A 17877-nucleotide genomic window follows, 5' to 3' on the forward strand; every position below is an offset into this window, starting at 1 on the left:
GCACTGAAAAAAGAGGTCTAAAAGTTAGAGTTGCCAGCTCACCCAATTACGAAATAAATTTAAAAAAAGTGATGCATTGAGTGTAAAACTTGAAAAGCTCTTTGCGGATTAATTAACCTTTCCTTGTGAATACAGACCCTGCCTGTGTGATGAATTCTAATTTCCTGCTGCATTAAGCTGAGCAGCGCTATTTTTATACCGTGTGTCATAAGCCGCCTGCTCCAAGAGCCAGGATTTGACAGCGGAGGGAAAAGTCAAGGCTGCAGAGATTGCCTTATCATTGCAGAGGTGATGCAGAGATGCTGGCACTTAAAAGTTGAAGAGACTTAAGGGTTCACCCAGTAAGTCTGGCCTGAGAGAGATAACGCCAGAACAGAACGTTGAGCGAGTGCCAGTGATAGGCTCATGTAAACATTGCATTTCAGAGAGCGTGCATGAACACCTCCCAGCAGAGCTGCCAGGCTTCCACTTAGGCCGTGATAGCGCCACTCAAAAGAAGCCACTTGAGCCAGATTACAAAGAAAACTATTCGTTTCTTAATTTCCACCATTGCATAGAAATAATAAAAATATGATGTTTTAGATGTAGTTCTTCCCGCCGGATTGCTGGACTTCTAAGCACTATCATTTAGCTGCCTCTATTACCCAACATGGTACTCAATGTATCGACCTTTGAAGGATGAAGAGTTGAGTCTTTCTGTCAGTACTTTGGAAAAGTACAGGCAGCCCCATGTTCTCTGCCAGTGGTTAAACATTGAATCAAAATAACTAGAGTGGATTTTTCGTAACTGGACGGGAGCTTGTACGCATTGACATCTGTGAATACGCATGTCCAGTTTTATTTTTTTCCCCCGGTGGTGTTCAGAACCAATAGGAGGAATTTAGGCTTCAATTAGATCAAAGACGTTTCTAATCTGGGACTAGTTGTGGGCGGGGTCTTCAGACAGTCAGGATGATGAGCATTGTTTGTATAAATATGAAAACGTACTCCTTTAATGACAATATTGATGATCAACCCCAGATCAACCATTTCTTGGCCAGGTCCGATACCCCAGCAGTGCCGGGTTACCAATTAGGCAAAGTAGGCGCCGGCCTAATGGCCCCACTCCTTTTAGGGGCCCCGCGACAACGGATCAAAATAATATTTTTTATTTGTTTATATTTGGTTAACATAACGTTTTACATCCATAAGAAAGCAACTCATAAGGACATAAAAAAAACATTAAAGCTCATCAAGAAAATCTCAATGGTACATAAAACATGAGAGATGGGAAACAACAAAACAGGAGAAAGAGAAAAAGGAAAAACACATTAGCTAACATAACATTTTTCCAATTGCTCATTGAAACCAATTTTCAATAAATCATGTCCATAAACCAGATTCAACTTCCTTTCCCCTCCTCACCTAAAATATCTTTAAAAATATTTCCACAATTTGCGTTATCTGCTTAGCGTTTTAAACAAACGTTCACCTGGCCATTCAGCGCACTATTTTGCATCTTTCAAGCATCTGAATTACTGCTATCGTCATGGCCTGTGAGTGTCCGGAAATCAGTCTCTCCCAAAATATTTCTGGGATGTAGTGTGTTGATTCAAAACCAAATGTTCCAAAGAGGGCTGATCTTGCTTGCCAGGTGCCTTCACAATCCATTAATAGATGTCCAGTGGTTTGTGCTTCTGCATTCTTGCATACCTGGCACAAATGGGTTGCTGCATCGCCAAGTCCTCTTTTTGCAAGAACCTCCCCTGTGTGTATTGAGTTCAACCATTGCATTGTCTGCATAAATATGAAAACCCACTCCTTTAATGACAATATTGTGGAGTGGGTTAATATACATATTAAATAGAATGGGTGGTAAACAAGACCCCTGTGGGACCCCACAAGTCTACTGTAGATGTGAAAGAATCTATGTGAAAATAATGAATTCTTTAATGTGAATCCTGAAAATCCCAACTTTGTTTCTGTTTTTTGCACCTTTTTGCACTTATAAATGGGGGGTGACACCCCGCAGCCTCCCAAACCCCCATTCCCAATTAATCCCTCTACCCCACTTACCATCTATATTTGTGCGTAAAAGTGCAGAAATTCATCCAAAAAGAAGCGCCCATTTTCGGGTTCGCAGTAAAGGGGTTGGACATTTTTGTCCTATCCCGATGCAAAAGATCCAGCAGATTCCTATTTACCTGCAGATCAGGGGTCCGCAAGGTGTCACTATCCAGATGTTTTGCACATTTATTCCCATGGCCTTCAACATTTGCTGTACTGGCTAGGGTTGATGAGATATATAGGCCAAAACATCTGTGAAACCAAAGTTTGTAGACCTCTGCTCTAGATGATCGACCCCAGATCATCCATTTCATGGCCAGGTCAGATATCCCAGCAGTGCCAGGTTACCAATTAGGCAAAGTAGGCACCGGCCTATGAGCCCCACTCCTTTCAGGGGCCCCGCGACAACGGATCAAAATGATAATGATTTGTTCTTGAAAGAAAATTACAATCAAGCTTTCTTAAATTGTTTCCAAAAGATAGAAAAAAGTAATCAACTCAAAGAAACAAACACTTTACATTAAAGACTGTATAGGGAAAATACTGTATTAATGTAATGTACCCATTAACTACTTAAAGTACATAAACCAGACATCAGATTCACATTACAGTTTGTCTCTTAAAAGCTCATTAAAAAAATCCAGTGCAAACTACATACGTGCAATGTAGAGTACAGATGGTCATCTCCATTTAGCAGTCAACATGCACACTACTTAGTTCAATGTTATCCCACTGGAGCATTGCGTGCGCATGAGAAATCTCCAGAAACAGAGATTTCTGTAAGTTAGTGTGTCACAAGTTCCCGCCGACTCCAGACCCGAATAGAATATTTGTGAGTAGAAGCTTCGAGAACACCGACGAGTATATATACCCGACATCTGCGTTACTAAGTAAGTTAGCTTTTCTGAGTTACAATGAAGTTTGATTAACTTCACTGTCTACTACAACATAACTAATCTATCTTGTTCAGGCACTTGTGCTCATTTTTGGCTGAGACTTAAGAATTGTTTCATTTTCTTGAACAAAGCGTAAATATTGTTTGTCGTCGCTCTTTATCCAAAAAGCTTTCACCACAAACAAATTGAGGAAAGTGAATATTTCAAGTTTTTTGGTTTATTAAAATGTAAAAAAAATGGTTTAATAACATTATTGTTTGTTAATGTTTAGTTTTGTGTAATACAATTGGTTTATCAAAATTGTTGGTTGGTAAAATAAAGAATTTATTAGGAGATAATTTTCCCGGGGGGAGGCTGGAAAGTTCGACTGCCTAGAGACCTCCACTGGGATTAATCTGGCAATGTACACCAGCCATTGCCTTTCTTCTAGCTGAAAGCATCCAGTAGTCAGTGGAGTGGAGTCGGGCTAAGAAGTCCAACAGCATCAATATTCCCTTTATGTCTGCCCCTTAGTTTGGCCTAATGCCAGATTGCAATACTCTCGACTCTTCTACAAATTATTGCAGATGAATTGTAGTTGCCTTGGCCAGAATTTTAATAAGGAATGGTACTAATAGGCCTGTAGTTGGCATAAATAACCAAGCCCATAGAGGGTTATTTTTTAATAGTTGGTTAACCCAGCCATTCTTGATAATGTCAAGTATGAGCAGTTTATGATGGTCAGATAGTCAGAATACTCCTTTATCCCTTGGGGCAGGTAATCGTCTCCAGGACAATGTGATCACATTTCTTAATTATGCACAAGCTTCAAGGATACAAATAGGATGTAAATAAAGTGTTTCTTGGTATGAAGTGTTCAGTCTGAAGTCTGATCTGAATAATGACTTGAAGGACCTTTCAATTGAGCTTAATCATTTAACATGTGAATAACATTTGCAACTACCTCAGTGCACCATAACACCTTTTTATGGGACTGGCGAATTGTTTGAGTGCTTTGAGTAGTGTTTTTGTGTAATTGTCAGCAGCCACAATCCGGCCATTGATGAAGGTTGTATCAAATAACCAAATAATGGATTTTCTTTCAGCATTTCTGGCATTGGCCTTGGGTTTGCTTAGTTCCAAACCATTGCTTCTTTCATGAGATAGTTTTATAACATTGCATTTGAGGAACGTGCTATTTTAACATTGTTGCAAGCCTGGTACTACATGATTAAGCAATTAGTTGTCAGAATTGGCTGCTTATCCTGTAATAGCATGGCAATCAAAGGAGCGATAGCATCCACCTTAAGATGTTCTTTGTCTCAGTTGGTAATAGTAGCCATACTATTCCAAGCCTGGTTTATGGGGTGTTGGATTAAGACGGAGCAGTGGCTGTACGTTCAAACCCATTATCCAGAAGGAAAGTCATAGGTATATGGTCTTGGAATCAGAAGGTCATTGAACCCATGTTTAGATCTTCAGCAATCAAATTCATATCTAACAAACCAAATAAGGGAATAATAGCAGAATATGAAGCAAAATACCCTCTCTGGCAGTAAAACAGATACTAAGAATATCAGACCCTGCTATTTTATCTCTCAGCCTGACAACCTACATACTAAGGTAGGTCAAAAGGGTGACTACGTTCCTCCGATTTCAAGCAGCCCTCTATCTGAACCAATAGGTCCTGACTCCCATAACCCCTAGCAGGTAGCTCATGGTAAGGTTCCAGACTGCCCATTTCCTGAATTTGGGTGATTTTCATGTATCCGAAATGACAGAAGAAGAAATTACTGAATGCTATTTGTTCTGTAGCCATTTTGGATAGCCCGATCCCACCCACCCCCTTACTTACCCATCAGCGGCACACTCTGATATGTGACCCACCCCTTTATAACTTTATAACTAAACACAAATAAACCACAGTAATAATAAGACAGTTACCACACACACTTTTTACTATGTGACACATATACAAAATGCGTTTAGCCTAATGCAGATGAAAGGGGAGAAAATAACCACAACCTGCAACAGAAGAGTTAAGTTCAACACAGATATCACATTTGACAGGTATTCGAAGTCAATCCCATCTTATGCAGTGCAGCCTAAGAAGAGAGGAGCCTTATGCTAAAAGTACAGCAGTATGTTAACAATGCACGGTCGTGCATAAGGCAAAAGCGGGTTCTCTTCAGGGAGCTGTAACTGTTCAGGAAGGGGGTTGAGGTGATGAAGAATAAAGCGCTAATCCTTGCAGATAGAGGGACTTTCGGTGTTCAAGAATAGCTGGGGAACGCAGGCTAGCCCAGCTAAAGTGAGTATCTTTTCAGGGATTCTCGTGCGTAAAAACAGATGGCTGTGCCAGGGGGCAACCGGTAAGTAATGCAACTACTCCACGACTCTTGACACAGTCCGGGCCAAACTTTGCCTGTCTGGTCCAATTCTCTAGTAGGTTCAACCCCGCAGTTACAGGATGCTCCGGCTCTCAGCAGTTGGGGGACAGGTCGATCGACCTTAGCGGGTCAGTACCCTTTTCTCAGCTCTCGAAGAAAGGAGAAGGGTAGTTCCAGTGCAGCACATCTCAGGACACGGGGGACAGGTCTGCAGGCACTTACAGCAACAGTCACCACAGTGTTGTGACAGAGGGGCCGCAAATGCCAGTGACGTGGCACACTCTGATAAATTACTACCCAAGGAGCCAGGACAATGAGTTTTGGCGAGAGAGGGCCCAGGGACACAAGTAAGTGATTCCCAAAGTTTTTGAGTCTTGACTCAGGATGGTGGCGTTCCTGTATGATACCCCGGGTTCGAGCTGGTCAGTTCGCTGGATGGCCCATGAATACTTCCGAAGAGGCTATTTGTGAGGGTTAGAAAGAGGTGCAGAGAGTAGTTGGTCCCACTACTCCAAAGGGTCAAAGCACCCTTCTAAGCCTTCTTGGTATGATACAAAGGCAGGAGTCTGATGGGACAACAGTGGGCAGCAAGTCTCCGGCAGTTCCACAAGTCTGCTCTTTTGTTCAGGATAGTTGGCTCCTTCTGTACTTGGTCTGAACTTCAGGTGATCGACCTGGAATGGATGCAGAGCCCCTTCTCTTATCCAAGATGTGTTTTGCGCTCAAATCTAGGATAACCAATGGAAGATCTGCTCTCTTGAATGCACGCCAGGCGTGGGGCAATCGTTCAGGCCTACCAGACATACTGCCACCAGTATTGTGGATTGGGACCAGACAGTGCCCACCCTCTTCCTGGGCACTAGCACACATGACATTTGCAAAAGATGCAGTTTTCGTGGGAGGCTGCATGACCAAATAAGGCATACCCGGGTCTCTCGACCTGGGTGAAGGCAAAGTGACAAAATGGCCGAAGGACAGAACAAAAGACTTTGTGGCGTGGCCATTTTCATCACCGGCCACAGTCTTGGGCTAAACGCGGTAAATGCGGTATGGTCCATAAAAATTAAATAAACATACTTTAAAAGTAAACTTCTGCCACCACTTAGTCCTAGGCACACTTGTACAAACACCAAAAACTCCTTAGAGGGTGGCTACGGCCATAAAACAAAAGGACCCCTTTGTGCGGTACTGTAAGGTACTTGGCACGTGGATAAAAGGTTACCAAGAAATGGCAACATAGTCAAAGACTAAGGGAAACATAATTTCCCAATACTGACAGCCTGAAGGAGGTGTCCGTTTCCCCATAACAAGTGGGAAAAAGCCTAGGGGAGCGCAGCTGAAGAGCCAAACAAAAGCAAAAGGTTTGGTGGATTCATAAATGGAGGGAAAATTGCACCTAAGGGAAATCTTTCCAAACAGTTGCTTTGGCTTGTAAGGTCTACTCCCGCCCTTCTCCGGTCAACTGACTCACCACTAAGTTCTCCTACCACCTTCCACACACAGCCCCCCCCACAGATGGTCACCAAACTGAGCCACGACTAAGCTCCCCTCTTTTGCCCTGTCGTTCTCTCTCACATCAGCAGCTAATGAGACCCAAAGCACTGTAGTCTATCAGATCTTGGGCTCTTCCCCATGGATAATATAATAAATTATCTTTTATAACGTGCTTAATGCCAGAGACCTGTCTCTAAGCGTGGGACCGTGATTCAAACCTGTGCTGCTCTGTGTTGTTTTGCTTCCGAAACAAACACTTTGCCCCTGAGCTATAAGTTTCTCAGAAAACTCAATAGAAGGCAGATTGGCACAAAGAAACTGGATACTTCCACCCTGCACCCATCAACAACACAGATTTCACATCTGCCTCTCCCAAGTCCTTCCCAACCCCTTTTTGTCTTGCAGAGTCAAGCGCAGTAAAGGCACCAATAGTGGCAAAGGAGTGCAATACAAGAGCACTTACATTACATTACGTTGTGGTGAAAGGGCATTTATATTAAATGAGGACTTGAAACTCAGAGCTCCACTACTATTGTGGCCATATCAGTGGTCACGTGACTATCAGGAAGGGCCAGGGTGAGAGATGAATGAATTCTGAGTATTCCTGTGGTCATATTTCCATGATTTCATATATAATGGTATAGCGGGCTACTATTTATTTAAGTATTTATTTATTTTTACACTTATTAAGCGCACAGAACCCAAGGGCATGGAGGCGTTGTTGCAACCAGGTAACTGTACATTTTGGAGAAGGGGAAAGGAAAGGAACTAGTACTAGAGGCTAACGTGTCTTAGGTACTAAGTAAAGAGCTAGGTTTTCAAGGCTTTTCTGAAGGCCCAATACGATTGTTCCTGCCTCAGATGCGGTGGGAGTAGATTCCATTGGCAGGTGGCTACAGAGGGCAAGCTGGCGCCTCCACTTTTGGCTCACTTAGATTTAGGCAGAACAAGTCAGTGGACGTAGGCCCTCCTGGTGGGTCTGGAGGATTGAACTTTGGGGAAACATTGGGATAAGTAAAGAGGTGCCGAGTAGCATAGGCGTCAGTGTGTGATCGAGAGTGTTCTGAAGATGATCCTTTCCTTGACAGATATCCAGTGGGCATTCGTTCCTGCCTGAGAAATGTGCTCTCTTTTGGGGATATTGATGGCATTGTTCTGGATCACTTGTAGTTTATGAATGCTGTGCGAGGACGTTCCGGCAAAAAGGGTGTTGCAGTAATCCAGTCTCGCTCCGAGGTTGGCTCTCACGGTGGTAAGGCAATTGGCGGGGGCAAGAAATGGTCTGGCATCATTAATAAGCTTCGTCATGTAGGCAGCTGATGTCCCGATGGCGTTGACCTGTCGTGTTAGGGAAAGTGAGGAGTCTAGGTAGACATCTAGGATCTTTACTGAAGAGAAGACTGGTATCAATAAATTGTCAATAATGAAGTTAACATATTGGGGGCAGAGGTTTTTTATGATTGATGATTCAGGATTTCTGTCTTGTCATTGTTTAAGCAAAGACCGTTGGCTGCAATCCAAGCCTGGATAGTTGAGTAGATTGAGTTGGGGGCGTGGGAGTCGTCCATGTTGTTTCCAGTGAGGGTCGCAGAATTTGCATATCATCGTCATGGGGGGTGTTTATGCAGAATGTAAAGCCTAGAGCCTTGAGTGCAGGGTCATTCAGGCCCAACTTCACATATCCTAAGAGGATCACTTTGAACATGGCTTTAAGTTTGGCATTGAGGAGATCAATGAGATGGTCTTCGAAGGTGCCTGGGGATCCTGGTGGCCTGTATAGTACATTTAGCTAATTTAGGAGATGTTGAGTGTTAGGGAGAGCAGATCACTGTTTCTGTCTCACTTAGAGGGGCACCCGGCCTCCCCTGGCATCTTGCCTGTCTGCTCTTAGGATGGTGAACTGAGGGGGAATGGCTAGGGATAGTACCGGGCCCAAGGCTGGATGTAGCCTGGAGTTAGCGAGGGCTAGGAGGTCTAGGTTACGTGATGCAATGAGATTATGGATGTCCATGGCATGGTCAGGTACTGATCTTGCATTGATCAAAGCTCCCTTTAATTGGGTGTACTGGATCTCAGAGACTTTAGAGGTAGCTTGGTCCAATATAGCAGTGGTGGGTTGTAGCTTGGGAGGGGACTTGTTCGCGGTAGTGGATAGCTCGGATGGTGCTGGCTTGGGCAAGATGGTGGGATCAGTGTGGATGGCTGGGTGTGTCACAGGTTGGGGTGCAGCTTGCCAGCCTGATGTTTCTAGTGAAAATGGACTGAGCATAGGTTGTGATTATGCGGGCTGATCTATATAGGATTCTTTCATTTCTTATTGTGAATGGGGGGGGGTGGCTGATGGTGAGGGGAGTTTGTCATGCAGGCGATGAGGAATTGCCCTTGTGCAGTGTGTGTACTGGGCTACTGGTCGCTTGGCTGTGTTTGCAACAATGTATTGAACAGAGCAAACATCCGCCCTGCATCTATCAGCTGTGCCTCAGGTCGGTTGCGGTCGGTAAGTCTTTGTGGGCTGGTAAGGCTTGCAGGAGGCCTCATGAGGAAGGGTTGGTGGTGCTGGGGTGCACAGTTGCGAGCGGGTACCTTAGAATTCTGCTGCATGCGTGAGAAAGGGAGAGTGGGCATTGCTGTAGTTAGGGGAGGTATAGTGGTCCGTGAGAGGCAAGGGGCAACACGATAGGGCTGGATGGTGATAATGGGCTGATAGCATGATTGGCACATATGATTGTAGCAGCATTGTTGAAGGAGCTGAATGCGCGCTTACCTTGAGATTCTCGTAGGCTTACTGACTATTCAACGACTATGTCCGGGTCTGGCGTGAAGTGCAACTCTGAACTGCGGGGAACTGCAGTTCTAATTTCAGTCACAAGGAGTTGGTTCTTCTTCTGGTGTTGCAGAGGGCAATCAGGATTTGGCTCGACATGCGATTGCCGCGGTGAACAGTGGAGAGCTGCAGAGTAGTGTAGACAGCCTTGAATCATGGCCTTTATAAACGGCCAGCTCTGCCATCCGGTTTTGCCAGATGTGGGGCTATAAATTGCTGCTGGCCAATCATCTCCTTTCACAGAAGCGCACTGGATACTGCTTGTGCCTGGGGCGGCCATCTTTACAGGGCTTGCTTCACCTACATAGGAGTGTGGGCAACCTGCACCAGCATGTTTGTGGGTCCCAATGAGGATCTCGATGCGAAGCTGCAGAGAGTGTAGACAGTCTTGAATCACAGCATTTATGAATGGCAGGCTCTTCCATCCGGTTATGGTCAGATGTGGGGCTATATGTTGCTGCTGACCAATCACCTCGTTTCACGGAGGCACACTGGATACTGTTTGTGCCTGGGGTGGCCATCTTTACAGGGCTTGCTTCGCCTACACAGCGGTGAAGGCATCCATGCTCCAGCATGTTTTTATACAATGGCATACACCCATGGCATCAGAAGACAGGGAGCAGGCACTTATCCAGATTAACTGAAATGGGAAATGGAATTCAGGATCAGAGCGCACATTCACTGTCCCCTCTGCTCTAAGGGCAGACTACCGGGGGGCAGAATCTGACTTGAACAGTAAGGAAAATCAAGCAGATAAAGATTCCAAGAGCCTCTTTGACTGTTTAGGAGGATTATTTTTTTCTCCTGTGACATTTGGATTTGGAGGCAGTGTGATGGATTTCCATCTCGTCGGGTAAATCGATCAGATTTTGGGACACTTTAGGAGCTCATTTCATTCTCCCATGAAAGTCAGATCTGCTAAACAGTCCCTTTTAGACAGTGCTCTGTGTTTTATAAACTGTTGTTGGAAGGTTTGGGCCCAAACGGGTCTGCCAGCCATTGGGTGCATAACTGAACTTACTGAAATCCATATTAGACACCACGAGTATACATTCTGCTGCGCACCTATTATAGGCATTTCAGCAGCTGGTTAAACTATATAGTACTTACGTAAAAGTATACACAGCCGAAAATAGGCCCTTACAGAAAGGGAGTATCACTTTCTCATGTTGTTTCCTTATAAATGTGTAATTGACAATAAAGAAACCCTTTCACATCATGCAGCTGCCTGCTGACACATCTTACCTTATTAATCCAGCATCTTAGAGTGAAGGAATGTAGGCAGCCAAATTACAGTTTGCCAAAGTTAAGTTCTTCTTTATCAAAACTGTGATGACACTTCAAAACAGCCACACTCGATTTCTTCATGAAAATGTGTAAACACAATTTTGGTTTCCCAATCATCTACAAAATGGTACAAGTATACAGTTTGGCATTAAGCTTTGTGACTACTTTAAGAAGATAGGGGAAGAGGGTGCCGGAACCTCGTCAAATTAGACGCTCGATAAAGTAGTTTTCGCTCATTGTACTGGTGCCTCCATCGTGGGCATCTGGAAACTGTTTAGTGTGCGTAGTATTGGTTTTTAATGGGCAAGCGGTTGCCGCGGTCTTCTGAGCACCGATGTTGCCATTCACATGAGAAAAAAGCCAACACGTGTTTCGACCAATGGGTCTTTATCAAGGCTGTGATATTGTGTAAAGGTGATGGTGCCAATTGGTGATGTGGTGATGTGGTGGTTTGCCGGGAGTTGCTTGATGGTAGTTGAAAACATAATTGGTTGGATAGTCATACATGTTCAAGTTACATTACTACATCATTTGTCATGTATATAGTACAGTGGTGCTTATTGAATGTGGCATGACATACATATACATATACATAGTTCGACATTACATCAGTGATAATTTATTAGATGACACAGGTGGGTACGTATTGACATAATGGGCCTCATTATAAGTTTGCCGGTCTGGGAACTCCGAGTTGTGCTCACGGGTGCCTTTCATTCCACCAAGTCGGACCTGGCGGGCAGGAAGGCACCCGCGAGCACAGCATTTCAGATGCACCGGCACCGTTCATAACGGTGCCTGTGCATCCGGCTTCCCCATTCCCATTGATCCCTATGGGGCTCAAATGGGAATAGGGAAGAATTTTTTCCAGCGCCCAGGAATGGGCAAATACCGGATCCGACAAGGCCGTAATGACCCAGAAATTGCCCATTTCTGGGCACCGGAAAAAATAAAATACCAGCGGCAGCCGTGCCTGTATTACAGACACGGCTACCACCAGCCTCGTAATGAGGCCCAATGAGAGACTAAAAGGGTGAGAAAAAGAAGACAAATTTGTTATAGACATTGTGGGTATCCTGCCTTAAATAAAAATGGTTGGTTTTAAAGGGTCTTACCGATAGGGTGTAGTGGTGTAATGGTCCTTGGGTAAGGAGCAGGATAGCATCTAGGGGGAGGAAGAAAAGTGGGTGGTGTCATGGTCTGAAGGTGTAGGTGGCAGGTTGAATGAGAGTTGGGTAGCAGCCATGGGTGCCAACGGACGGTGTGATAGGGGGAAGGGCGGCGAGTGGTCATAGCCTGTCTTGCATAACTGTGGGCCAGGGGCTGTATGATACCTGTTATTGTTAAGTTTGCAATAGTGCTCGAGGTGCCCTGGTGCTGAGGTAAAGGGGCGCCTTGCAGTAGGCAATTATGTGGTCTGATGATGGTTCCATGAACCTGGGGGTTGAGGGTGCGCGTGAGGACGTGAGGGGAGGGAGGTCGGGTGAGTTGGTGCATCTGTGTACTTGATGCGATGCGATGCGCTTGCAGGATTACGAGACAAGGTATCCTCGGTGTGGAGGTACACTGTACACGATGGGGAGCAGTCCAGTTGGGAGCTAGCCTGTGGCAGGGTCTGCATGATGCATGCTGCGTGTAGGTTGTGGGTTGAGATGGCATGTAAGGGCACAGTGACCCGGCAGAGAGCGATACAGATTAGGGCTTACCTCCAGTAAAGTCATCTGGTGTGGGGTCTATGTGGTGTGGGCCATGCGGTGGTGCTGTCTCATATAGAGTGACACGGTCACGCTTAAAGTGCATGGCCTGAGTGTGTGGACTGCGAGATGGTGGAGCGGGGGGGGGGTTTAGTCGGGGTGCTAGTTAGGTCTGAGTGGCTAGCAGGGCAGTTGCAATGGTACCCAGGTCCGGTGATCCCTGTTAAGGCAGTGGTGCAGGGTGGGAGCGCGCAGGGAGATAGTTGGAGCGAGGTGCGTGCCATGCATAGGAAGACAAGCCATGTGCAACAGTGAAAAGGGGGGGTAGAGGGGATCCTCAATGCGAGCATCAAAGTGTGCATGGCAAGGTCGGGAAGGACTTACCTGTGGGGCCACTGAGGCCTCTGTTTATGAGATGTTGGTCAAAGCAATCTGTTGATCCCGTCGGCCATCTTGATGGTGATCTTTAAAGTATAAGGGTGTCGCTGATTGGTTGAGCGGCTTTTTCAGGTGTCTACTTTGATTCGCTGCTGGGTTGTCATGGAACCGGACGCCGGCAAACTGAGAGGGAATGCCATGACGTGCAGTTTCCTAATGTTTAGTGCGCTCTACTGCTATGTTCGGTAGAAAGATGAGATTGTGCATTGCTAATATATGCTGGTTAGCGAGTTGTGTGCAGCTTGCAGGGTTCTGGATGCTAATAGCGAGTGATAGCTGGAGAGCGGGGTGGGGGGTTTGTTATATAGGGAAATGCACATGGCATGGCAATCAAGCCTGGCAGATGTTTGTCATGCTGCTAGTGGTTGGCCAGGGGATGGCATGTGTGTGCTTGGTGGGTATACACACAGCATGGTGGAAGCCTGGGAAGAAGCATATAGTATGCGTTGTGCAGAGCTGGCCTGTATGATTGAAGGCCAATGTGTGAGTGGGGGTGGGGTGGTTTAGACCATGTGCAGTTGCAAACTGACTTGTGGAATTTGTGTATCATATAGAGCATATAGCCTTGAAGGTATTGAAAGGTACATTGTGTTGAAAGAGGGTTGACAGGGTGGGGTTACCAATGTTGTAATCCAACAACATGCATTGCATATGGAACCATATATATGGTCTGGTGGTTTGGTCCAGGCGGCATGCCTCTAACCTCCGGCATGAGTGTGTGACCAATGTGGGGACAGGATGGTTATGGCCTCAGTGGTGAGGGCGTTGGGCTAAGTTGGGAGTGGGACAGGGGGTTTCTTTATACATTGGTAAGCCCTTTGGTGTGCTGTTATACAAATATCATACACAGTTACAATGGTAGTGGTAGTTATAGGAAGACATTGAGCTTGTGGTCTGTGTTGAGACCTAGGCTAACACTTTTCTATTTGCATATTAGCATAGTCTCTCGTTGTCATAGTCTGAGTTTCCTGTCTCCACCTTTGGGGACACATTTGGTCATTTCAAGCCCCATGAATCGGATATCCTCTTTCTTGCCCATTGATGTTTCTCCTGCAAGTGCGGCGCCATGGGGTCTCAACCATCCTGTGAATTCAGTAGAGCCAGGTGTTCTCTGATCCTTGTTCTCAGTTCCCCGATTGTGCTGCCAATGTATTTGAGTTTACAAGTGCAGATAATAAATTTGGATTTGTAATGGATGAACTGGGTGACTTTGTGATTGTGAGTGCGAAAAAAGTTAATCGGGTTGGCATTCTTTGCATGAGGGCACATGGAACAAGAGCCACATTTGTGGAAACCTGCTGCTTGTGTCGATGACAACCAGTTTTGTCTCACTGTAGCCGCTGGTGCCATGTATGATGGCTAAGCATGGTGCGTAAAGTGGGCACTTTTGTATATGACAGTTGCGGCTTGGCTGGTAACCATTGTTGGATATCCGTGTCAATACTGAGGAGGTGCCAATCTTTACTGAGTATTTTCTGCACCTTGAGGCTATCCCGGTGGAATCCGTGACACATATCTGATAACATCATCTAGTGGAGCAGTTCTGGTTTTAGGAGTCAGTAGTGTTTTGCAGACTCTATTCGTTGCCAGGCAGATAGCTGATCCTATTGCCTCATCCGTGTATCCTCTCTCAGAGAATCTATTGTGTAACAGGTTGCAATCTCCATCGAATGACTTCCATGTGCTGCAATTTCTTTTTGCTCTGATAAATTCTCCTTTGGGGACGTTGTCAATTACAGCTCTACGGTGGCAGCCAGTGAGTTAAACTCAGTGGGTTTTCTGTAAGTGGTGGTTTACAGTCTTTGATTATCCACAGTGATATTTATGTGCCGGAAATTGATGGAATGTCCTCTGTGTGTTCCTGTGAGTTTGATACTGAACTGATTAGTATTCAGGTTTTCTTTGTAGGCGTCTAATTGGTCTGTTGTTCCAGACCATATCATCAACACATTGTCGATGTAGCGATACCATTTGTAGATCAGATCCTTAAAATCTGAGTTGGAAAGAGCATGTACCTGTTTGTATTGGTTCATGAACATATTTGCCATTGCTGGTGCATACTTCTCTCCCATGGCATTCCTTTTGTTTGTTTGTAGTAGACCTGATTGAATATGAAAACTGCATTAGTTTGCGAGAACTTCACAAATTCTTTAGTTAGTTTCAAATGGGAATAAAAAGATGCTGAGGTTTGTGCATATGTAAAGTCAACAGCATTGAGTGCTAAGGCATGGTCGATTGCGTGTATAGTGCCTTGACATCCAGTGTCACCAAAAGGTAATGGGATTCTGATGTCAGTCTAGAAAAATGGATACCTCTACTGTGTGACCGCAAATGTATTTTGGTGGCCGTGGGCCAACCATCTCATGCACGATATGACAGAATATAGGTTTCCGAGTTTGCCAATGAACGGCCATTTTGATGTAACAAGAATCGCCATTTTGTTTTCTAACCATTGCTCATTGTTTTCTGTTCTTATTGCTTCGCAGTACATTTTCCGCTTACACTGCTCGACTGTAAAACATTGTTGTCTGCACGTAAAAGGACAAGGCCGCAGGGCCGCGAGGATAACAAGAGTTTGTTGAAATACAACATAGGCAGCGCTAAGAAGAATGCCCGGCTCCCTCCCGAATGTAGCCTTGAAGCAGAGCTGCAGGGCAATTAATCATTTTGCAGCTGCCAGCCAGTCTCGTTATATGGTAGAATATGTTAGAATAAAGCAGCTAAAGGCTTGAATCCTGCTCTTCTTACGGCCCCCTTTTGCTGAGCCCCGTTAGAGCCTGTCGGCTCCCAGGACACGAATAGCACCTCATAGATAGCAAGGTCTGGAATGCAACTCTCCCCCCGTATGTAGCTCGCTTCCAAGAACAGAAGCGCTGTGTTCTGTTCAACAACTGAAAGATGCCTCCACACTCACAAATTGCAAATTGTTACTAGAATAGATGTTTGAAGGTGTCATAGTTGTCGAAAATGTCCATCATCACACCAAGTTCAAAGCAACCCAATAAAGGGGGGTGTTAAACATGTCATAGCTGATTGTTTGATATGCATTTTGTATATATGTAACTGATGTACGTAATTGACTCTCTTGCGTCCCTCGAGGTCTAGAGATACACGTCGCGGGGCGTGAGACCGAGTTGGCCAACTGAGACTTTTGCTTTGCAATAAACCCTAGCTTTGGGAATACAACCTCGTGTCTGGCGTATCTATCTTGTGTGGTGACTCGCCTTGTTTCCATAGACGTAAGGGACCCCTAGGGGCCCCTTTCAAGATGGCGCCCGAACAGGGACCCTCCCCCACTTGTTCCATTGCATAACATTGGCCCTCATTACGACCCTGGCGGAAATCGAAAAACGATGGCGGAAATGCAATACCGCCATCGAATAGCGCTCGGTGCGACTATGACCCGTCACCGCAAAGTACGAAGCCATTAGCGACACCGTAGTGAACGCCAACGCTAACTGCACCAAGCACGCGCGCGCGCGCCATGCCAAACCGCAAACACCACCATGGTGCAACGGTACGCCAATTCCGACCCTAGCGGACATGTACCTAACGCCATCAGGCACGGCGTAATGTACCATTCCGCCATGGCGAGAAGTACGGCATCGCGAATCAACCGTAAACGGCCCCACTGAGTGCCTGTACACCGCTCCCTGCCCACAAAGTACAACTCCCCGTAGGTGCAATGAAGCCACAATGCAACCATTGAAATGTACAAGTCACCCATGCATGCCAACGAACAAAAGAAACACAAGAGGGGCCAATGGGAGCTGCAGGGCACAGATGGCACGAATACAGAAGCCATCCCAATGGACATGACCACAGTCCCCCACCAAGAAACGCACGCAAACACAGGCACCTGTGACCAGCAATATTCCGAAAACCACATCATTCCACCAGTCCACCTGGCTGACCGGCATCTGTTACACAAAACCCAATCCCCCGCCCCTGAGCATGACAACATTCAAACTGGCATATTGGCAGCCCCCATCCCTGACCTCACTGGGCTTCGTAGGCAAACGCGCACAGCACAGTACCACGCAACTAAACCCCGAAGCTGGAACCCAATGCAGATCTCCTCACAATACATCGCCCCCCAAATAGGCATATGCCACATCACTTGCAAAGAAAAACGCTACACGGGCCAAATCAGAATAGAAATTTTATGCACATCAAAATCACCAAGCCCATACAGCCATCAGGCCATGAACTCCAAAACACAAATCACCATTGTGGGCTGCTTCCGCAAGAAATGACCAGCCACTACCTGTGTGTCGCCCTGTTCCCCCATGGTACACAGAGCCACATTCACGTACGAAAAGGCAACATGGAAGCGCACAGAACCGCAGGGCCGTCCCAATGGGGAGGCACTAGTCCAGCTGAAAGGCCGAAATGTTGCTCCGAGCCACCAGTACTGCGTAAGGGCATGTGGCCCATTGGCGATCGTCCCATAAGATCGTAATGCTGCTCCACTGATTAACACGAAGCAGCAGGTGTCGGGAGTAAAATCCATCTGCAGGAGTGGCATACAGATGGCAGTGGCAAAAGGGGAGGAGATACCTGTCAACCAAAAGAAAAGAAAAAGAACAGAATGGCCATCAGAACTACATACCAACAACTCACTTCAATGATCACACGAAATCCACAGCCATATGCATGCTAGCCCACTCCAAAGGAACATCACCACCCCAAAACCACTTGCGACTCATAACCATCTATATCGAGGTGCAAACACCATCACAAACGAGTGTCTGAGGGCGCCTCGAGACAGGGAGGGCTCAACAAGGCCAGATGGACGATGGTCCCACTATGGCAGCCCTGCATCACAT

The sequence above is a fragment of the Ambystoma mexicanum genome, chromosome 5p (genome assembly GCF_040938575.1).
Source record: "Ambystoma mexicanum isolate Mex_15411 chromosome 5p, UKY_AmexF1_1, whole genome shotgun sequence".
NCBI classification, from domain to species: Eukaryota; Metazoa; Chordata; class Amphibia; order Caudata; family Ambystomatidae; genus Ambystoma; species Ambystoma mexicanum.